Here is a 24,225-nt window from a genome sequence, read left to right as displayed (position 1 = left end):
TGGTTGACTCTTAATGCCCTCTGAAATGGCCTAGCAAGGCACTCAGTTGTAAACAACCGCTACGAAAAACAATAAGAATAAAACCGAATGGACCACCCGGCATCGACCGCGGCACAGGAAACGACAACGACAACAACAATGGCAAACCCAGCCCTGTCGACCCTGCAAAGTCCTCCTTACCAACATTTGGGGGCTTGTGCCAAAATTGGGAGAGCTGTCCCACAGACTAGTCAAGCAACAGCTTGACATAGTCATAATTACCGAATCATCCCTTACAACCAATGTCCCAGATGCCACCATCACCATCCCTGGGTATGTCCTGTCCCACCGGCAGGACAGACCCACCAGAGGTGGTGGCACCGTGGTATACAGTCGGGAGGGAGTAGCCCTGGGAGTCCTCAACATTGACTCAGGACCCCATGAGGTCTCATGGCATCAAGTCAAACATGGGCAAGGAAACCTCCTGCTAATTACCACCTACCGCCCTCCCTCAGCTGATGAATCAGTACTCCTTCATGTTGAACACCAATTGGAAGAAGCACTGAGAGTAGCAAGGGCACAAAATTTCCTCTGGGTGGGGGACTTCAATGCCCATCACCAAGAGTGGCTCAGTAGCACCGCAACTGACCAAGCTGGCCGAGTCCTAAAGGACATAGCTGCCAGACTGGGTCTGTGACAGGTGGTGAGGGAACCAACAAGAGGGAAAAATCTACTTGATCTCGTCCTCACCAATCTACCTGTTGCAGATGCATCTGTCCATGACAGCATTGGTGGAAGTGACCACCGCACAGTCCTTGTGGAGACGAAGTCCCGTCTTCATGTTGAGGATACCCTCCACCGTGTTGTGTGGCACTACCACCGTGCTAAATGGGACAGATTTCGAACAGATCTGGCAACTCAAAACTGGGCATCCATGAGGCGCTGTGGGCCATCAGCAGCAGCAGAATTGTATTCAACCACAATCTGTAACCTCATGGCCCGGCATATCCCTCACTCTACCATTACCATCAAGCCGGGAGATCAACCCTGGTTTAACGAAGAGTGCAGGAGAGCATGCCGGGAACAGCTCCAGGCATACCGAAAAATGAGGTGTCAACCTGGTGAGGCTACAACACAGGACTACTTGCATGCCAAACAACGGAAGCAACATGCGATAGACAGAGCTAAGCGATCTCACAACCATCGGATCAAATCAAAGCTCTGCAGTCCTGCCACATCCAGTCGTGAGTGGTGGTGGACAATTAAACAGTTAACAGGAGGAGGAGGCTCCAAAAATATCCCCATCCTCAATGATGGTGGAGCCCAGCACGTGAGTGCAAAAGACAAGGCTGAAGCATTTGCAACTATTTTCAGCCAGAAGTGCCGAGTGGATGATCCATCTCGGCCTCCTCCTGAGGTCCCCAGCACCACAGATGCCAGTCTTCAGCCCATTCAATTCACTCCACGTGATGTCAAGAAATGGCTGAAGACACTGGATACTGCAAAGGCTATGGGCCCTGACAACATTCCGGCAATAGTACTGAAGACTTGTGCTCCAGAACTAGCTGCGCCCCTAGCCAAGCTGTTCCAGTACAGCTACAACACTGGCATCTACCCAGCAATGTGGAAAATTGCCCAAGTATGTCCTGTCTACAAAAAGCAGGACAAATCTGATCCGGCCAATTACCGTCCCATCAGTCTATTCTCAATCATCAGCAAAGTGATGGAAGGTGTTGTCGACAGTGCTATCAAGCGGCACTTACTCAGCAATAACCTGCTAACTGACGCCCAGTTTGGGTTCCGCCAGGGCCACTCAGCTCCTGACCTCATTACAGCCTTGGTCCAAACATGGACAAAAGAGCTGAACTCAAGAGGTGAGGTGAGAGTGACTGCCCTTGACATCAAGGCAGCATTTGATCGAGTGTGGCATCAAGGAGCCCTAGCAAAACTGAAGTCAGTGGGAATCAAGGGGAAAACTCTCCATTGGTTGGAATCATACCTAGCACAAAGGAAGTTGGCTGTGGTTGTTGGAGGTCATTCATCTCAATCACATGACATCACTGCAGGAGTTCTTCAGGGCAGTGTCCTAGGCCCAACCATCTTCAGCTGTTTCATCAATGACCTTCCCTCCATCATAAGGTCAGAAGTGGGGATGTTCGCTGATGATTGCACACTGTTCAGCACCATTCGAGACTCGTCAGATACTGACGCAGTCCGTGTCCATTTGCAGCAAGACCTGGACAACATTCAGACTTGGGCTGACAAGTGGCAAGTAACATTCGCACCACACAAGTGCCAGGCAATGACCATCTCCAACAAGCGAGACTCTAACCATCTCCCCTTGACATTCAATGGCATTACCATCGCTGAATCCCCCACTATCAACATCCTGGGGGTTACCATTAATCAGAAACTGAACTGGACCAGCCATATAAATACTGTGGCTACAAGAGCAGGCCAGAGGCTGGGAATTCTGCGGCGAGTGTCTCACCTCCTGACTCCCCAAAGCCTTTCCACCATCTACAAGGCACAAGTCAGGAGTGTGATGGAATACTCTCCACTTGCCTGGATGAGTGCAGCTCCAACAACACTCAAGAAGCTCGACACCATCCAGGACAAAGCAGCCCGCTTGATTGGCACTCCATCCACCACCTTCAACATTCACTCCCTCCACCACCGGCGCACTGTGGCTGCAGTGTGTACCATCTACAAGAGAAACTGCATCAACTCGCCAAAGCTCCTTCAACAGCACCTTCCAAACCCGCGACCTCTACCACTTAGAAGGACAAGGGCAGCAGATGCATGGGAACATCACCACCTACAAGTTCCCCTCCAAGCCACACACCATCCTGACTTGGACCTGTATCGCCGTTCCTTCACTGTCGCTGGGCCAAAATCCTGGAACTCCCTTCCTAACAGCATTGTGGGTGTACCTACACCATATGGACTGCAGCGGTTCAAGAAGGTGGCTCACCACCATCTTCTCAAGGGCAATTAGGGATGGGCACAAAATGCAGGCCTAGCCAGCGACACCCACATCCCATCAATGAATTTTTAAAAAGCCTAGCCAATCAATCACTTTTGCCTCGCAGCTTCTTACCAGAGCTTCAACAATGGCCAAGAGCCAGCGGATTCCTAACAATTTGACCACCATACTGACAATTGCAAGTAATCCTAAGCCCTCAATGTGGAAGTCCCATTAGCAAAATGACACATGCCACAACTGCAGCAGTAGCCATCAGATTTTTTATTTACAGTAACCATCTGATGGCTTTTTAACATTAAACATCAAATTTCACCCAAGTGACTACCCTTGTGACTATTTGTGCAGTATCTTTCTCTTACGTGTGCTCCTTCGTGGTGCTTCCCCTGTGGCTTCAGCAGATGTGGAGGCCCCTTGCTCAGTTTCTTGCTGCTCCTGTCTTGACACCTTTGGCGGGCGTCCTCTGAGGTTGCAAACCTGTGAGGGCTCGCCAACAGTCTGCTGCTCCTGCAGCTGTGCAGGGGCTGAGACGCCGATCTCAGTTGGGTGTGGACTCTGATGGGGCTCTGACTGAGGGCTCTGCAGTGACACGGATGTGTGAGCACTTGGAGAGGAGCCCCCACTTTCTTGATGTCTGCCACCAATTTCCCTCTCATGGGTCAGGTCCCCCTCAGCGCTTGCAAGTGGCTTGAGAGCACCTTGCTGCACATCAGGGGGGCCATGGGGACCCGTATCTGCAATGGCAGTCCTACTCAGACGGACTTCCATGAAGGTCTGGTTTCTCTGTTCAATAGATGACCATCGCTCCTCCAGAGATGTCATTCTATTTAGAACATTCACCATGTTTTCTGCACTCTGGCGACTTTTCACCTACATGGAGGTTGCCATCCTTTCCATGGTGATGCGTTCATGCGCCAATTACTCCACAAAGGCTCTGTTCATGTTCGCAATGGACTCTTCCATTCACTCCACACTCGCAGTGACCCTGGAGACAAAACCTGCCAGAGACTCCTGCATCTGTTCCTGGAGTTCCAGCACCGCTGATCTTGTGGATGGAGCCAGAGGCACAGGGTCGACATGCAGCTGAGTTGAGCTGGGAGAGTCCCACGCCCTCTAACTAGGACTCTCCACTGCTGTCCCTGTCTCCACCATCTGCTGATGCTCACTTGTGAGCTGTGATACACCAGGTGACAACACTACTCTATCTCGCAAAGGTCCCAACAAGGTGTGAGTGTCTGTGCTGGTGCTGGGTGCGCTGAATTCTGCTGACGCTGCACCCTCAGAGGTTGCAGCTTCCTCTGAGGAGTCTGGATGCTCAGGCTCTTCCTCCTGGCTAGTGGGGATGGGTGCTGTCGATGGTCCTGTGGGGGAGTAAAGGAAAGTGTCAGAGATGTGATGCCAAGGTTACATGCACATTGCATATTGCAGATGATCATAAGTCCATCTGTTAGAGCTTCAGAATCATTATCAGTGACTCATGCAATGTCATTGAGAGAGATGGAAAACTATTCTGTCAGAAGCTTGCTGTGATGCACCTGTCTGTCCGTCCCCCACTTGCGCATCGTCCTCCACTCCCACGATCTCCAGGACTGCATCCTCCCAGGGGGTGAGCTGGGCTACTGAGGGTGGCCCTCCTCCTGTCCTCACTCTTTCCCTCTTATTGTGAGCTCTCCTTTCCTGCAATGAGGGAGACAAGTGGAGTTTGAGTGAGAATGAAGGAGTGAGTGTAGAGAATCCATAACATAGATGCTTAGAAGGAGACAAAGATGGAATGAGGTGTCAAGACCAACACCTGTGTGTTGTAAATTGTTTTCATAGCATCACAGTGATAGGGAGTGTGAGGGCTGCATAGTCGTATAATTAGGTGAATGTGACCATAGAGAGAGAGGGAATGGGTAAGGGTGCCTGAATGTCAGTGACAAGTGGGATGTGGAGGAAGGGATTGCTAAAGCTGAGTGCTGGTGAGGAGAGGCAATGGGGATCAGATTGAGGGTGATGGGAAAGTCATACTCACTTTACCAGTGCGCAGGTCATGAAACCTCTTCCTAAACTGAAGCCAGGTTCTGCGGGTTATCGACAAAGAGTTGACTTCCTGGGCCACCTGGATCCACACAGCCTTGGTCTGCTGCGGAGGCTTCTTCCTCCCTGAAGAAGGGAAGAGTACCTCTTTATTGGCTCTTGCTCCATCCACTAAAGCTTGCAAGGCAACGTCATCAAACCTGGGAGCAGACCCAGGTCTCTCACTGGTCATTCTGCCTCCAGGTCCCTCTAACACGAAAGGCCAAAATGTTGGCAGTCTGCAGAAGAAGCAAGGCTTGTTGCAGACCTTAAATGCAGCAGCAATGATGACGTCATTGGAGGCAAGTTTCAGACTGAAAAAACTAATTGGGCCATGGGTTCCCACATGCTGGAACTCAATTGCCCAATTAAGTTATAATTGCTTCATCCTCCCACATCGATTTAGAATCGGGTAGCTAACACGAAAAGCGGATTACACGACCCCAGTGACAAAATCCAGCCCAATCAGTCAGCCACCTTGGCTTTTTCTTACCACACTTCCTTCTTTTGACTTTGGGTACATATTTGTTTTCCACATTTTTTACTTTTTCTTAAAAACTTTCCATGTATATTCTACATCGGTCGGTCTCATCACCTCCCAGGAGGGTTAGCCAATTTACCCATTCCAAATCATCTGCCATGTTGGTGAAGTTTGCTCTTCTGACATCTGGTACAAGTTGCAGGTTCTCAGTACCTTTAGTTCTACCAGCCAATTGGAACCATATACTGCGGTCACTGTTGGCCAGATGTTCCCCACATGAAGGCCCGATACAAGGTCAGGCTCACTACTAAACACTAGGGGGGAAAAATTCAGTTGTTTGCGTCTCCCGTTAGCGCCTTAAGAGGGCGCTAATGGGGCACAAAGCAACTAGCGCCCGGGCGCGGCAATGTTTGCGCTACTCGCAAAATTAACTAGACATTTTGCGGCGGCGCTAAACACTACCGCCACGATCTCCTGCGCCGGCAGATTGTGACATCAGTTGAGTGCGCAACGCCCCGTTAGCACCCCGGACCGGATATTGAGTGGCGCCCCCTCTCTTACCGCCTGCCGCTAGCAACGACAGGTTGAGAGGAGCGTTATGCTGTCAGATGGGGACTAGGGGAGCGCTATTTAAAGGCAACCGCTTCCTGCCCTTTTTTGTCGGTGACATTTTTGCACCACGCATTCTGAGAGAGAGAGAGAGAGAGACTTCTGGAGAGATTCAACGCTGTGCGAAGGAGTTTTGGGTACTGAGCAGCACTTTGCAGGTTTATTTTGATTTGCCCTTCCTTGCTTCGCCAGCGCTCTGAGGTAGCGCCTCGCTCCTCGGCCTTTGCGCCTTAAGACAGGTGTGAAGCGCCTGATTTAGCACTCCAATCACCTCCATGGGCGATAAAAGCCAAGTTTGCTGTCTGAGGCGATAATTAGCGCCAGGCACTAAACTTTGAGCACGTCCGATAATGGCGCCCCAAACGGGGCGATACTGAATTTTTCCCCTAGATCCAATGTATGATTATCCCAAGTTACTTCATGAACATGTTGAGTCAGGAAACAGTCTTGTATATTTTTGACAAATTTTTCTGCTGCACTTCCCACCACAACAGAAGGTAAACCATCGTGTCACTGAATGCCGGGAAAATTAAAGTCGCCCATCAAACAGAGGTGGCATTTTGTATTAAAAGCGTTTGCAATCTGTTTTTTTTGGCCTGACTGCCTGCCTCTTTTATGCGGCTATGTTCATGCCCAGGTGTCCCGGAAGATGGAGCACGCGGTGTCAACCGGCACATGTGAGGCCTTCCGCGACCAGAGGTCTACAACACCCCTGGGAACCAAATTTTAATTTGATTTGTTAAGTTTCCTTTAATTTTTGTTTTAAGTTACTGTTTTATTGGTAAGGCACTTGCTCTTTTAATTGATGATGACAATTGCCATCAATTAAGTTTTAACCAAAAGAGTTGCGAACTGTTTCCATAGTAACTCATCATGTTCAGGTGCCTGACCCGGGGCCTATAATAATTACCGATAATTAATCCCTGCCTGTGAGCTTGGTCCACTTGAACCCAGATAGCCTCAGCTGTACCTAATGAGGCAAAATCAAATCTTTCTCTGGCTTTTAGATTCTCACTGATAAAAATAACAACCCCACCTCCTCCTTGATCTACTCTATTCTTTCTGAAACCCTTGTAGCCCTTTAGGTGGCTTTCTGTCCCATCACTTTCATCTAGCCATGTCTCAGAAATACACAATGGGGGCGATCTTGCCAGCCCTGCGGAGGTGGGTTTGGAGACGGGACTGCCGGGAAAATGGCAGAATCTGGGGGCGGGTGCCCAACCCGCCCCCAACCCGCCTCTGTGCCATCTTCCCAGGAGGTGGGTAGCCGACCCGCGCTGGGTCCCATCTCCTGGAGGCGGGAAGGGGTTTGCAGCCACTTAACTGCCTGTTAACAGGTAGTTAACAGGCAGTTAAGAGAATTATCCCCATTTTTCCAACAGAAGCGCGGGCTGCCCGACTTCGGGAAACCCCACCAGGATCACTGAGGCGAGCAGTGGGTCTGCGGGGGTCGGAGGGGTGCAAAAGTGCACTGTGAAGGTAAGTGATGGGTGCAAGTGTGGCGAGGTAAGTATGTGAGGTGAGTGGAAAGTGATAGAAAATGTTTACTTACCTTTGTTTCTTCCTGCAGGCTTCAACAGTTGGGGATGCGGAGAGGCTCGCATCTCACCGGCAGAGATGACAGATGGCTGCTGCATTCTCCGATGCAACAACCATCTAATTTCTGCTAACGAAAGAGGTTTGATGAGTCTTGAATACAAGGACTCATCAAACTACAGAGAATGCCAGTGTTTGACAGCTTCACAGAGCTGTCAAATGATAACAATTCATGACAGATGAAACGTCATACGTTCTCTGTAACTGGCTTCCCCTTAATTGGCCTGCCAAGCCCGCTGGGCGGGCTTAACAAGGTCAATCAAGAGAAAATAGCATGGGTTGGCCACAAGTCGATGGAGGCGGGGCTAAAACCCGACAAGCAGCAGTCCCGCCTCCAACCCGCCCCCATTGGCAAAATCGCCCCCAATGAGTCTAAGTTTTCCAACACAGCATAGGATTGCAGTTCTAACAAGTTGTTTCTAACACTCCTCGTATTTACATAAAAACAATTTAAAGGTCTCTCATCTACCATTTTAGTTATTTAATCTTGTATGCTTCCTACCTGGTTTACCTGCAAGCTTAGAATCTATGCAATTATCAAGGTCGGTAAGGCTATTTTTGAACCTATCTGCACTATTCCCCATGCTGAACTAGCTTAAATGCTTTCTGAAAGCAAGCTCAACACCCTCTGCCAGCCCTTGTGCTCCTAGGAATCAGTCCTGATTAGAATTTGAACACATGTGGAAGTCCAACCAGAACCAACCTCAGCCAGCTTTAACTGGCTACTTTTGAAACAGCCGAACAACTATGCAAATTTAAACATTAATGTCTTACGGTGCATTATTTTCCTTCCATTATCATATGAGACACAGGTTGGTTTTGCTGCTTTGCTGGTTACTACTCACTCACTGTGTCGTTTTCACCAGTTATTGCCCTCAGGGCAATGCACCATAAAATGATCAACATAATCCCTTACACACCACGCAAGTCCATTCACACCAGAAACATTGGTGCAAGGGCCATTGCATACAACTGTAAGATCAATAGAGTCCTGTTCATAGACAAGCAAACAGATAAAATTATATTGGCTTGGCTGTGCAGTGCATTACTAATGCACTATAAACGACTCCCTTAGTAAATTAACAGTTCATAAAACACACTGTTTCATTGCTGTTTCAGAAGAATCTAGAAACATGCAGAGATTGCGCTGACACAAAGGTGTTTGGAACACATGCAACAAATACTTCAATTTTACAAGGTAACCGACTTTAAAAAGGCTCATTAAGCAATGAAATAATTATGTTAATCCAGGGCCTTGATTCCTATATAATGACAGCATTGAAATGATTCATTTTTGTATGTCAACTTGGAGGGCATATTCATTGAATTAATTTCCTGCACCCTAAATAAGAATAAAAATAGCAACAGCCCTTGATTAGCAACTTATTGTTCTAAGGACTTAGGTATAAAACAACAAGACCAAAAAAAAACACAGAAGACACCACACTGCCCGAGACTGGCTCTTACACTTATATGGGAATAATAATGAAAATGCTGTAAAATTGTTGTGACAAAACTGATGTCGTTATTAAGACAAAATGTTGCAATATGCTACATATTGGTTCCTGGCCAGCCATCAAGAAACATTACCTACCTCTGTAAAAAAAAAGAGCTTATTATGAATCTTCAGATACAACCCATGGAGTAAAATTCAATTTCTATCTGGTGAGAATACATTGATGGTGTCAAAGAAGAAAGAGAGAACTTGCATTTATATAGCGCCTTTCACGACCTCCGGACATGCCAAAGCGTTTTACCACCAGTGAGATATTGTTGAAGCGTAGTCACTATTGTAAGGTAGGAAATGCGGCAGCTAATTTGTGCACAGCAATGTCCCAAAAACAGCAATGTGATAGTTATGATAGCAAAATACTGCAGATGCTGGAAATCCGAAATAACAACAGAAAATGCTGGAAAAACTCAGCAGGCCAGGCAACATCCGTGGAGAGAAAATAGAGTCAACGTTTCGGGTCAAACCCTTCGTCAAGACTGAAAAAGCACAGGAAATGAAATAGATTACGCCTCCTTTGAAACTGGTATGGAGGCGGGTTGGGTGTGGGATGGGTTCATGCCCCCCCCCCCGATTTCAGGATTTTAACCCCCCACATGCCTCCAATCCCGACTCCATGGCCCAATGAAAATCCTGCCCTTTGTCTCCTCAACCAATCAGATTGAAAAATCCTCACTGGGACACGCAGGAGGGAATTTTAACCTGGGTGAGCGCGTGGGATTGGTACGGGTGGGAGGGGTGGGGGGGTTAAATCGAGCAAATTTCCGAGCACGCCGGTAACCAGCTCCAACCCGCCGACTCGCGCATAAAGTCCCTCATAAGAGATTGTCAGCTAAAGTTGAAGCTCATGGAATTAAAGGCAAATTGTTGACCTGGTTAGGAAATTGGCTGAGCGGCAGGAGACAGAGAGTAGGGGTAATGGGCAGGTACTCACATTGGCAGGAGGTGACTAGTGGTGTCCCGCAGGGATCTGTGTTGGGGCCTCAACTATTCACCGTATTTATTAACAACTTAGAAGATGGGATAGAAAGCCACATATCCAAATTTGCCGATGACACAAAGATAGGCGGCATTGTAAGCAGTGTAGATGGAAGCAAAAAATTACAAAGAGATATTAATAGATTAAGCGAATGGGCAAAACTGTGGCAAATGGATTTCAATATAGGAAAATGTGAGGTCATCCACTTTGGACCTAAAAGGGATAGACCAGGGTACTTTCTAAATGGTGAAAAGTTAGAAACAGTGGAGGTCCAAAGAGACTTAGGGGCCCAGGTACATAGATTATTAAAATGTCATGGACAGGTACAGAAAATAATCAAAAAGGCTAATGGAATGCTGGGCTTTATATCTAGAGGACTAGAATACAAGGGGGTAGAAGTTATGCTGCAGCTGTACAAAACCCTGGTTAGACCACACCTGGAGTACTGTGAGCAGTTCTGGGCACCACACCTTAGGAAGGATATATTGGCCTTGGAGGGAGTGCAGCGTAGGTTTACCAGTATGATACCTGGACTTCAAGGGTTAAATTACGAGGAGAGATTACACAAACGAGGGTTGTATTCCCTGGAATTTAAAAGGTTAAGGGGAGATCCATCAATATTTTCAAGATATTAAGGGGAACAGATAGGGTAGATAGAGAGAAACTATTTCCTTTGGCTGGGGAGTCTAGGACTAGGGGGCATAGTCTAAAAATTTGAGCTAGGCCTTTCAGGAGTGAAGTTAGGAAATACTTCTACAAGTAAAGGGTGGTAGAAGTTTGGAACTCTCTTCCGCAAAAGGCAGTTAATGTTGGGTCAATTGTTCATTTTAATTCTGAGATTGATAGATTTTTGTTAACCAAAGATATTAAGGGATATGGGGCAAAGGCAGGTACATGGAGTTAGGTCACAGATCAGCCATGATCTCATTGAATGGCGGAACAGGCTAGAGGGATTAAATGGCCTCCTCCTGTTCCTATGTTCCTATTTCACTGCAGCTGCGTGCGTACAACCCCCTCGGGAGAGACGAGTTGTCAATTGAGATACGTTAATCACTCAATTAGAGCGATATGGACATGGGTTTTGCACTTTTAACTTTGGGTCCACGGGGTTCCTGGGCTTCCTGGAACTCGCCAATGAAAGCAAGGTGCGAACACAGCGGCAATTGAGGGGGATTAAGTCATGACGGGGAAATAGAACAGTAAGTACTGAGTACCCACAGCTGCTTTCCTACCTGCTTGTGTGAAAGGCCTTGTTCACAGTACTTGCACTGAGAGGTTACTTTACACACTTTGGAGGTGTCATCTTCACTTCAGAGGTTTGAAGGTCTGATCTGCACCTTGGAGCTCTGATCTATTAGATCAGCATGGGTGCCACTTACACTGTTATTCTGGACCTCAGATGAGGACTAAGATGACCAGCAGCAGGAGCGGGAGCAGCACTGGCAACAGCCTGTTACTCATAGACCTGTAGCACCACAAGAGAGAGGGGAATCAGCAGAGAGATGCAGCTCGCAGGAGGCCATACCCGGCCCACGGAATCTACAGGCAGAGAATAAGCTTCCTCGACATGTCGGAACACCAATGACTCAGGAGGCTCAGGGTGTCGTGTCAGCTGGTGGCAGACATTTGCAGCCTTCTGGAACAAGACCTGCTGCCAACTGGGCCTGATGGCCCTGACGTAATAAACTCACTACGCACTTGGTTTGAGTATAAGGCAAGGCTTTAGTCAACTTGTTTCAGAACATGGAGGTCTAGTTGTACTTCACTAGTTCCTGTCTTACAAAATGTCCCTGGGCAAGCTGGGCCCACGCCCAAGTATTTATACTCCTTGGACAGTGCCACCAGCTGGTCGCCCAGCGTTATTTCATGAGTAGTTATTTATAATGATGAGATTTATAACAGGCCCCGCTTACCAGTGACTGTCAAAGTCCCCACCGCACTCAACTTTTTTTCCCTTTTGATCCTTCCAGGGCTCTGCCAGAGACATTTGCAGGATCTTACAGTCGGCAGCACATAAATGCATAAGACAGGTGACCGATGGCTTCTTTGCCAGGATCGCCAATTATGTCAACTTTTCCTGCAATGACTCCAGTCAGAATGAGCGGGCGCTCGGGTTTGTGGCTCTGGCTGGCTTCCCACAGGTACAGGGCATCATCAACTGCTCACATGTGGGGATTAAGGCTCCCATAGATCACCCAGGAGTGTTCATAATAAAATAAGGAACATTATTTTAACAGGATCCATGTCCCTCTGCATCATTTTAATTTCTTACCTCTAACATGGACAGGTCAATATAGAACCTCAGATCAAAAGGTGCAAAAGAATTCCAAGTCTTACAGCAGTATTTTTTACACAAAAGTTTGATTGTAATTACAGAATTTACCAACTACCCATGTAAGAGAATGGCCCTTGCAATTATATAAAGTTATGTCGTTAATTGTTAAATCAAACAAGTTCAACACATTTCCTGTAATAACTTAGAATGAATAAAATTCTTCGAACCAGAAAAGTTCTGCCTGTTGGTCTATTGCATTTACTAGCTCATTACATGGTGTGTTGCTCACAAACAAAAATGGGAAGAAAACTTCTCTTAAACACTTTGCGATATATTGCATATCACAAGACAGAAAGTAGATGTATGAAAGATCATTATGTTGTTTTGGTATCAGATGGATCTTTGACTGTCACAGCTACATTGATTTAGAAAACTGGGACAGATTTTCCTCTGTTTTGTGTCCCATCAGTGCCTGGTGCTAAGGCAGTAGGCGGAGGGAAATAGAGCAGAGACCTCCCCTCTCTTAGCAATTGGTCACATTTCCCAAAGCATCCCTCAGTGTAGATGGATGCACCCACCTGAAACAGGCAGGAGAATTGAAATTGAACGGTAATCGTGTGTGTGTGTGTATGTGTGTGTTGGGGGCGGGGGCGGGGGGGTGACATAATTTTCCTGGGTTTCTGCCTGGTGGACATCCAGAGAAAGCAAGTGTCACCCCCATCAGATTGGAGGATTGTTGGATCAACTGTTAGTCAACCTGTAGAAGGATTTCGACCCGAAACGTTGACTCTATTTCTCTCTCCATGGATGTTGCCTGGCCTGCTGAGTTTTTCCAGCATTTTCTGTTGTTATTTCGGATTTCCAGCATCCGCAGTATTTTGCTATCGTGTTAGTCAACCTCCTTGCTGCTATGATTCACAATGATTTGGGTAAGAACAAAACACTTGATAGTGGAATATACGGAACAGACTTTATTCATATACAGCAAAGGCGATCAATCGATACAGTACAAAGGAGTAGCTTCGGATTTCTCTATCTTTTGAGCTCTCCAACTAATTCTGGAAACCCATCCTCTTTCATACACTTGAGTTTGACGACTTCAAAAGGTACATTTCACTGATAAGACCTCATGATCTATCTGTTCTCAGATCCTTTGAAGAATAGTTTATTGACAGTTTGTTTACCTAAACATCCAATGTATACCATGCCAATGTTTATTACACTAGTCACTAAAATTATACATTAATCACTCATGGTTGATGTCCCAGTCACTTATTTCCTTGCACAAGCATTTCTTGTAGATAATAATTAGACAACTGGTGCAGAGCAGAATCCATCCTTTTTTTGCATGGCACCCCGCTCTTATCCTGTTTAGCTCAGAAAGCCTGTTGCTCTATGATACAAGGCTGTTTGAATATTAATCCTTAACTCTCCAGCACGTCCAACAAGGATCTGCACAGGGCCTAAGCAGCACTTCCTAATGGCACCAGAAAGGCAGGTTTTAAATTGTTATGGGCCAGCAAAGAGGAACAACAGAGCTTCTGCTTTTCACAGAAAGCCCTGAAACGCGCAGGAATTAACAGGCAGGTTCCCCTCCACCTGCAATCTACAACATCTGCCCATTCCCAGGCACATTGTCCTACCTGGGTGAAGACTAGGCCATGCAAATAAGCTGGACTCAAAACGTCATCCAGGTTTAACTGCACTCCTTGTCAGGTGTGTGTGGGAAATCATATCATAGAATCATAGAAATTTACAGCACAGCACAGAAGGAGGCCCTTCGGCTGGCCGACAAAGAGCTATCCACCCTAATCTCGCTTTCCAGCACTTGGTCCATAGCCTTGTTGGTTACGGCACTTCAAATGCATATCCAAGTACTTTTTAAATGTGATGAGGGTTTCTGCCTCTACCACCCTTTCAGGCAGTGAGTTCCAGACCCCCACCACCCTCTGGGTGAAAATATTTCTCCTCAAACCCTCTCTAAACCTCCCACTAATTAGTTTAAATCTATGCTCCCTGGTTATTGACCCTTCTGCTAAGAGGAATAGGTCCTTCCTGTCCACTCATAATTTTATACACCTCAATTTGGTCTCTCCTCAGCCTCTTCTGTTCCAAAGAAATCAACCCCAGCCTATCCAATCTTTCCTCATAGCTAAAATTCCCCAGCCCAGGCAATATCCTCGTGAAAGGGGGCTGGGAGATATCAGGCCCATTCAGTCAAAATGTCCCTGTCACTCTGAGGGACCAATGTTAATCTCTTAACGTTTTGTCTAATATCCTGCCCAATAGGCTCATCTAAACATTTTAATTGTGTTTTTGTGATGACTACATTTTCAGAAATCCCCATCTCTCCTTGTATTGCGATGCGGTTAAACATGAGGATGCTGACATTGGGGTAGAATTTCCAAGGGGGCTCTCGCAACCTCCCACTGTACCTTCAGTGGAAAATTGGTAAAAACACCAGAGAAACAGCATAAGTGGCCACTTATGCCATTTAGCCAGCGCTTCTGCTTACCATCCGCTGAAGTAATACTCTCAAACTTCATCACAATTTATTACACAATGAATGGACAGAGAAAATCTTCCCTCATTATCCAAGTCAAAATGAGTTCCCATCAGACAAGCCATACTTCTGTCATGATATACAGTTAAGACGATCAGTCAATCATGCCCATCAGCGTGAGGTTTTTTTTGTATTTTGTGGAGATGAGGGCCTACAAATTGGTTTGTCCCCAAAAATAGGTGTAATACCCACTGGAAATGTTATGTACGCTAAGTATAGTTATCAATCTTTAACTTAGACACTGTATTATCATTGTTATAAATCCCTGGGTTAAAGTTGCCCATGTGAAGGTACGGCAAGAACTTTTAAGGACACAATGTGACTAAGAGCAGACTTTCCATAATTCTGCACCAGTATCAACTGTTGCAGACAGTGAGGCTGCGCAGTCTCCAGGCAGAAACCCCAGGAGGAAGGGGTGGAGTCGGGGTTTTCGAGCGGGAAAAAGGAGCGACTGGAAGAGAAGAGGGCAGGAGCTCTGAAAAGAGGGCTCAGGAGGCAAATGGCTGCCGCTTCCCATCCCGGGCTTCCAAACTCGGCCGCTGCCCTTCGTATTAGTAGCTCTGCATCCAGAACTCAAAGTGGGATTCAGTGATCGTGAAGAGAATTCAACGAAGGGGTTCGGAGTCGTAAGTCTTGCAGACATTATACATACCATGAGCTCCAACTTAAGCGCGCCAACGAAAGAGTGCACTCGAATTTGGACACAGGGACAGATTCTCCTTTGAATCCATGTAAATGGAGAATGTATGTTTATTATGTCTAGATTCATTCAAATGTATGCAAATGTCTAATTTAGTTCATTGACCTGTAATCTTCTTATACTGTCTGACGTTAAAACTATAAAGTAAGATAATTAGAATTAAGCCATTGTAGTAGTGATCTCCTTACTGGACTATAGAATACTGTCTACAACAGAGACCACATCTCACATATATCTAGAGAACCGTGAAGGGGTTACATAGGCGTTGGGACTGCGATGCCCAATCACCCCGCACCTGTTCAAAGGAATGCAGGCAGCAGCCGAACTTTGTGCTGCCTGCTCACTATCATGATTGTGGTTGTAAAGTCTGTAGGTATTATGGCGAATTAATACACAGACTACAAGAGTAACTTTAACAGGACTTTACTATTCGAAGGTCAGGGCGAATCTGCCCAATAAATCCTGACACAGCACTTATATACCGGTGTGGTCACCGTCGGTATTACAGTATACAGCAGCCAAGATAAAGTAGTGCCACACCTAAAATAGTTCTCTTAAAGGTGGACGGTTACATACAATAGTTCTCTTAAAGGTAGAACAGTTACATACACTACAATCCTCCCTTTTTAGCTTACAACATACTTATTCCCCATTAACAGAACATATATACAACTTATGCAAAGCAGTTCACAGATTCAGTCTCTCTGGAGGCTTCCTGACTCTGTCCGGATAACGCCTCGGTGGTGTAGTAGTTTTCGGCGGGGTAGTAGGTTCTTCTGGCAAGGTCAATTTGGCTTGAAGGACAGTGTCAGGTTCATCTGATTCCAGTATTACCAGATCGGAGGTAGGTGCTCTGGGTATCTCTGCTTCAACATTAGCCGTGTAAGGTTGTGGAGTAAGTTGGTCCTTTGTGGATGACCCTATGATCTGGTCAACATGGCGCCTTATTATGCTGTCACCAATGTCCACGGTATACATCAGCGGCCCTAGACTTTTCCCAATAGTTCCAGGCTGCCATTTCTCGGTACGGTAGTCCCGGGCCAAAACTTGTTGGCCTATCTGAAAGGATCTAGTTGGCCTTTCATTCATGCCCTGAAATTGTCGGTTCTCTACGTCCCTTCTGACGTTTGGCTTAATCAAATCCAGCCGGCATCTTAGTCTTCTATTGAAAAACATCATGGCGGGAGTTTGGTTTGTGACCGCATGTGTTGCATTCCTGTACGCCAACAAGAAGTTATCTACCTTATGTTGTAGGTTGATGTCTTCATTACCCATGGCCTTTATGGCCTTCTTGAAGGTCTGGACAAACCTTTCAGCTAATCCATTGGTGGCGGGATGGTATGGGGCTGACGTGTAGTGCTTGACCCCATTCCTTTTTAAGAATTTCCTGAATTCTTCGGACACAAATTGCGGTCCATTATCAGAACAGATCTGTTCCGGCAGCCCATTCCTGGCAAATATGGTCCTTAATACTGTGATGGTTTTTTCCGTGGTGGTGGAGGACATCTTTATTACCTCCGGCCACTTGGAGTGTGCATCCACCGCGATTAGAAACATTGAGTCCATAAATGGACCAGCAAAGTCGACGTGTACCCTTTGCCAAGGAGATGAGGGCCACTCCCATGGATGCAGAGGAGCTTGTGGTGGCGCGTTTTGGACCTTCTGGCATCCTAGACAGCTCTTGGTTATTTCTTCGATGTCTCCATCAATACCTGGCCACCACACAAACGCTCTTGCTAGGTTCTTCATTTTCACTCCACCCAGATGCCCCTCGTGAAGCTCCTTTAGCACCTTATGCTGAAGTTTGGGTGGAATCACCACTCTAGATCCACACATCAAGGTTCCTCGGCACACTGACAGCTGTTCTTTTCTTTGCGAAAATGCGGGCAGCGTTGGTTCGCCATGTGCTGGCCATCCCTCCACTGTTAAATCGTAGACTCGTGAGAGAGTCGGATCATTTCTTGTTTCATTTTCGATCATCGAATTTGTTACTGGTAGACATTCCACTATGGATGAGTGGAACATCTCTACCGGGTCCACTGTAGCCGCCTCTTCTACTACTGGCAACGGTAGGCGCGATAACCCATCAGCATTTCCATGCTGTTTGGACCTTTTGTATTCGATGTCATATTGGTGTGCCCCAAGTAACACGGACCACCTCTGTAGCCTTTGCGCTGTCATAGTGGAAACGGCCTTGTTAGGGTTGAATATGGACACCAACGGCTGGTGTTCTGTCAGTAATGTGAACTTCTTGCCCTGCAGGTAATGATTGAATTTCTTTACTCCCCACACAAGGCTGAGGGCCTCCCTATCTATCTGAGCATAATTTCGCTCAGCGGAGGTCAATGATCGGGACGCAAATGCGACTGGCCTTTCCGAGCCATTTGGTAACTTGTGTGAAAGTACTGCTCCAATTCCATAAGGGGAAGCATCACAAGCTAGACGAAGAGGTAACGTTGGGTTGAAATGAGCCAACACTTCCTCAGAGGTAATCAACGCCTTGCTTCTGCGAAAGGCTCCACTTCCATGTACTTCTTTCCGCAACAGAGCATTCAGCGGATGCAGCACCGTGGATAGATTTGGCAGAAACTTGTGGTAATAATTAATCAACCCCAGAAACGATCTCAACTGTGATACATTTTCCGGAGCGGGGGCCTTCACGACAGCTTCTATCTTGTCAGGTGACATGACCGCAGTACGAGATCCGTTTCTGGAAGAACTCACATTTCTGGCGATTAACTCGAAGGCCATATTCCTTCAACCTGGTGAGCACCAGTTTCAAATTTGCGAGGTGTTCCTCCTCGTCCTCTCCTGTAATCAGGATATCGTCCAAGTAACACTGAGTGCTTGGAATACCCTGTAAGACCTGCTCCATGGCCCTCTGCCAAATTGCTGGAGCCGAAGCTACTCCAAAAACCAGTCTATTATAACGATACAAGCCTCTGTGCGTGTTGATTGTGAGATACTGGCACGACTCTTCCTCGACTTCCATTTGTAAGTACGCTTGTGCCAGGTCTATCTTGGTGAAGTATTTCCCGCCAGACAATGAAGCAAAGATATCCTCAATCCGCGGAAGCGGGTATTGTACCGTGTGAAGCACCGGATTAACTGTGATCTTGAAGTCTCCGCAGATGCGGACCTTTCCCGGTCCCCCTGGCTTGTTACTCGATGAAGACTTCATGACGGGAACAATGGGCGTGGCCCACTCACTCCAGTCCACCTTAGACAGTACCCCTGAACGTTCAAGCTCTTCCAGTTCTGCCTCCACAGCAGGTCGTATCGCGTAAGGTACCGATCTGGCTTTGAAAAATTTTGGGCTTGCATGTTCTGCAATCTTGATTTTTGCTTTAATTCCTCTCAGTGTTCCCAGTCCTTGCTGGAATACCTCTTTAGCTTCATCCAATATTCTGGACAACCGTTCAGGTTTGACATCTTCCTTTCCGGAATCTACCGTCATTGTGTTTAGTGAATGCCAGTCTATCTTTATTTTCCTGATCCACTCCCGTCCCAGAAGTGGTGGACCTCCCTTGGGCAGCACATACATGTCCATCCCTTGGTGATCTTTGTCCTTGTATCTCACCTTGACTTTTATCTTTCCGATGGAGTATACTTTGTGCCCCGTGTATGTCTGCAATACTATCTCCGTATCCCGTAGGGGAATATGTTTGAATAACTTTTTGTAATCTTGCTTATTCATGACCGTCAACGCCGATCCGGTGTCCACTTCCATCTTCACTTGGACTTTTGCAATCTGTAGTGTGACCCAGATAGTTTGTCGGTCAGGTTCTTTACTCACATTGTGAATCCTCAGACTACCCAGTTCCTTGCTGTTGGAGTCTGAGTCCGAATTCTGTTCATCTGGACTCTTCCCAGTCACCTTATGTACCTTTCTGTACTTCTTCTGCGGTGACTTATTATTGCTGGTCTTCTTTCCTGACCGGCATACCTTAGCTATGTGACCAAGCTTGCCACATTTTCTACATTCCTGGTTTTTAAACCAGCATTGGTTCTGGTCGTGTGTTGTCTTCCCACAACGATAACATTTCGTTGTACCCGAAGTCATTTGATCCACACTGAGTACCGCTGTCTTCCGCTGCATTTCCGCCGTGCCTCTTGCTGCGGCTTCGTGCGATGCTGCAATAAGGACAGCCTTATCAAGTGTAAGATCGTTCTCTTCGAGCAGTCGTTTTTGTGTTCCTTCCTTCGACATCCCGCACACGAACTTGTCTCTCAGTGCCTCTGTCAGATTTACCCCAAACTGACAGTATTTTGCTAGCCTACGCAGTTCAACCAGGTACTCCGCGTTGCTTTCCTCTTTTCGTTGCGTTCTCACGTAAAATTTAGATCGTTCCGCTAACATCAGCGGTGCGGGGTTAAAATGATCCTTCAGGACAGCAACAATATTAGCGAAAGACTGATCCGCCGGTTTAGCTGGTGATAGAAGATGCTTCAATAACCCGTATGTCTTCGCACCCATTGAGTTTAGTAAGGTTAGAGCTTTGTCATAATTTGCTATCTTATTGACCTTACAATATATCTCGATGCGTTCTACATACGTGGCCCAATCTTCCACATCGGAATCGAAACCGTTGATGTTACTACGCTTAGGCATCTTCACACTCTTCCTGAGAAACAACAACGAAATATTTCTTTAACTTTTTTTTTCCAAAATGGCGGTTTCCCGCGCTTGTCTTCTTTCCCCGCCCACTTTCAAAATGGCGGTTTCCCGCTTCTGTCTTCTTCCCCGCCTACTGGCGGCTTCCCGCATTTCTTCCCCTGGCGGGAGGGGTAAGCTTTTCCCTCGGGCGACGACCGCTGGCTTTCGGGGTTCGCAGCCTGCGCGTCGGCTTCAGTGCGTTCCTTGTTCCCTTTTCTCGGCAGGGCAACCGGCGCTGGGTACAACCCGTTGACGGCGAACAGTTTCAGCCGCTGGCCTGGATCTCGCTCAGTCTCCCTCGCTCGGGCTCTGTCTCTCCCGCTCGCTCGGGCTCTGTCTCTCCCTCAGCGGCTTCCAATCGCGCCTCCCAGCCCTCTCGCAGTCCGGTGCTTTCCTCCCCGGCTGCGGCTGAGTTCTCCGCGATTTATTTATTTTTATATCTTCCCGCGCCTTACGATCCCGGTCGCAGCGCTTCGTGGCCTCGGTCGCTGCCCGGCCTTTTTCACTCCACTCGCGCCTCCCAGCCCTCTCGCAGTCCGGTGCTTTCCTCCCTGGCTGCGGCTGAGTTCACCGCAGTTTATTTATTTTTGTATCCTCCCGCGCCTTACGATCCCGGTCGCAGCGCCTCGTGGCCTCGGTAGCTGCCCGGCCTTTTTCGCCGGTCGCGGTCTAGCTGTCTCATGACGCCGTTGCGTCTCCCAGCCCGCTTGTACCGCGGCTTCCGTGCTCCACGCTGCCCCAGTCTCAGCGCCTCTGGGCCCGACTTCTGTCCGGCTCCTTTCCCCCGACCGTGGTCGAGTTCACCGCCCTTATCCTCCGTTTATTTTTTTATTTATTTTCCCTTTACTCACAGTCACCGTGGCCGACTTGCTTCTCGTGCTGATCGGCTCACTCACCACCGTGGCAGAAGGGACAATCAGTGCCTGTTGCTGATGGAAGGCTTCGTGTCTGAATTCTTCCTTCTTCCTTGCTCTGCAGACTCGAGTTTTCTCTCAGCAGAACGACGAGGGTGGGTGCCTCTTCTCGACGCTCATTAACTGCTTCGGAAGTATTGTTGCCGCAGGGTAAGATCGAACTCGTCGCCACTGTAAAGTCTGTAGGTATTATGGCGAATTAATACACAGACTACAAGAGTAACTTTCACAGGACTTTACTATTCGAAGGTCAGGGCGAATCTGCCCAATAAATCCTGACACAGCACTTATATACCGGTGTGGTCACCGTCAGTATTACAGTATACAGCAGCCAAGATAAAGTAGTGCCCCACCTAAAATAGTTCTCTTAAAGGTGGACGGTTACATACAATAGTTCTCTTAAAGGTAGAACAGTTACATACACTACAGTGGTGTTCAGCCCAGCGCTGAACGCTCAGCAGGGGGCCCAAGTTCGTGGAAGGCTAGCACCAATTAAAGCTAGCCTGCACTTCTTAAAGGCAGTTTGCACCTCTTAAACGGGAGGTGCATTCGGGTGGATGCTGGGAGGATGTTTCCACTGATGGGTGAGACTAGAACTAGGGGGCATAATCTAAGAATAAGGGGCTGCCCTTTCAAAACTGAGATGAGGAGAAACTTCTTCACTCGGAGGGTAGTAAATCTGTGGAATTTGCTACCCCAGAGAGCTGTGGAAGCTGCAACATTAAATACATTTAAAATGGAGATAGACAGTTTCCTAGCAGATAAGGGAATTAGGGGTTACGGGGAGAGGGCAGGGAAGTGGACGTGAGTCTAGATTCGGATCAGCCATGATCCTATTGAATGGCGGAGCAGGCCCGAGGGGCCGTATGGCCTACTCCTGCTCCTACTTCTTATGTTCTTATGCAGCAGCTCATTCAACTGGCTGGGTACACAGGAAGAACAACCAATGGTGGCACAACAGGGGAGAGAGTATGCACCAAGGTTCCCAGATGCAGCACTGGAGGCCTTGGTGCAGGAGGTAGATAGGAGGAGAAAGGTTTAGTTTCCACAGGGGGCCAGGAGGCCCGCCAGGCAAAATCACAATGGGAGCAGGTAGCAGTAGCTGTCAATGACTGCAGTGTAGCCCCGAGGACCTGACTGCAGTGCAGGAAGAAGTTTAATGCTCTCACATGAATGGTCAAGGTCAGTGAATTCATCTTCAAATGCCATATCCCACTATATCCCACTAACTGCACCACTAGCCTCACACACTGCTCAATGCACCACACCCCCATCACTCACCTACAAACAATCTCTACCACAACATGACTCATACCTCGCATTCATAGCTTCATCTCACCCTCATACACTTCTGCAAGCCTCACACCCACATCTCACAGCTTGCCCACACTGTCAGCTATTCAACCATGACAGACACATCACCCAAACACATTACACCGCACTCACTGACACACTTCCCTTTCTCTTGCAGGACAAGGTGGCTCACAATCGGAGGCAACAGGGGCTACCCGAAGGGGCACAGATGCTCCTGCACAATGGTGCTGGCCATTCCTGGCAGGGCAATCACTGAGCCTATGGCCAGCGGTGGGGCTGAAGCAATCCAAGGTGATGGTATCCTCATACCTAATCTTCCTTCTCACATCCCACTTCCAACTCATCCCACAATATCATCTGACTTACAAGCTGCAGATGGTGTAAGCATGCACCTCTTGCTTCCCACCACCCTCACCACAACCTGACCATTGTGCCATTCTCCTTTCGGATAGCCAAGAATTGCAACCTAGCCATGCACTGGTGAATGAACAGGACGACAGTGATCATGAAGATGCAGCGTCACTCGATTCCACATTCCCAGTCACTGGCTCAGATAATGACACTGCGTATTTTAGAGAATAGGTTAGATGCGGGATCTGCACATGGTGAGACACCGGGCATGAGTGGCCTACAGCCAACCATGATGCAGAGTCCGATGGCTGATGTCTCAGCTTCCATTGCAGCACAAACAGAAGCCACCCAATGTCTGAGTGCTGCAATGGAAGCTCAGACTTCTGTCATCATGGCTGCCTTTATCAGTGTGGAAAGGGGCTTGCAGGGTGTCACAGCAGTCCAGCAATCTGTCCTCCAGCAGATTACTAGGATTACAGAGGTGCCGCCCCAGGGGAGTGGCAGTGGCTCCGTGGAGCACGAACCTGCTGTCCTCTCTCAGGATGACAGCATTTGTGCTCCCAGCACTGCCACCTCGTCAGTGCCCTTGCTGTTGCCAGTCAGCCAAACAGTCCTGACTGCTGCCGTCCATGCCGAAGTGGTTCAGTCTAAAGCCAGGCCTTCCAGGCCCAGAGCTGCTCGAGGTTGCCCTGCAAGGTCATCTGCAGTGTCCCCCAATGAAAGTCAGCAGCCTTCCACCAGCCTTGCTGCAGTCACTGGGGTAGCACTTTGTAGGAGCACTAGCACAGGCAAAGGCACATGGAGGAGAGGCACTAAGGGAATGCACAAAGGTGATTAGTTGACTTTTTATGTAATGTTGGATGGATTTAGATTTAGGAACCAGATTTAGGACCAGATTTAGGAACAGCTTCTTCCCAAGGGCTGTCATCCTACTGAACTCTACAAATAAACTCTAAAGCCTGCACATCTGCCAATGCACTTTATTATGGTTATGTTTATGTTAATATACTACAAGCCAAATGTATGTTGAATGTTTAAATGTCTTAATCTAAATGTACACTCTCAGGAGCCGCAAGCCTACATTTCGTTGTACTGCACATGTGCACTAACAATGACAATAAAAGTTGATTTGATTTGATTTGATTTGATTTATGTATCAAGTTGGATCAGAATGTTTGTTCTGTGTGGTGGCTTTCATTTCAGCATTGTGGCCAAGAGGACGCCGTGATCGTCCATATCAGAGGGATGGTAAGGTG

This window comes from Somniosus microcephalus, chromosome 14, assembly GCF_052327205.1.
Source record: "Somniosus microcephalus isolate GS21.2 chromosome 14, FLI_Smic_1.0, whole genome shotgun sequence".
Classification (NCBI taxonomy): Eukaryota; Metazoa; Chordata; class Chondrichthyes; order Squaliformes; family Somniosidae; genus Somniosus; species Somniosus microcephalus.
The sequence above is the reverse complement of the archived record's forward strand: the minus strand, read 5'-3'. Positions refer to the sequence as shown.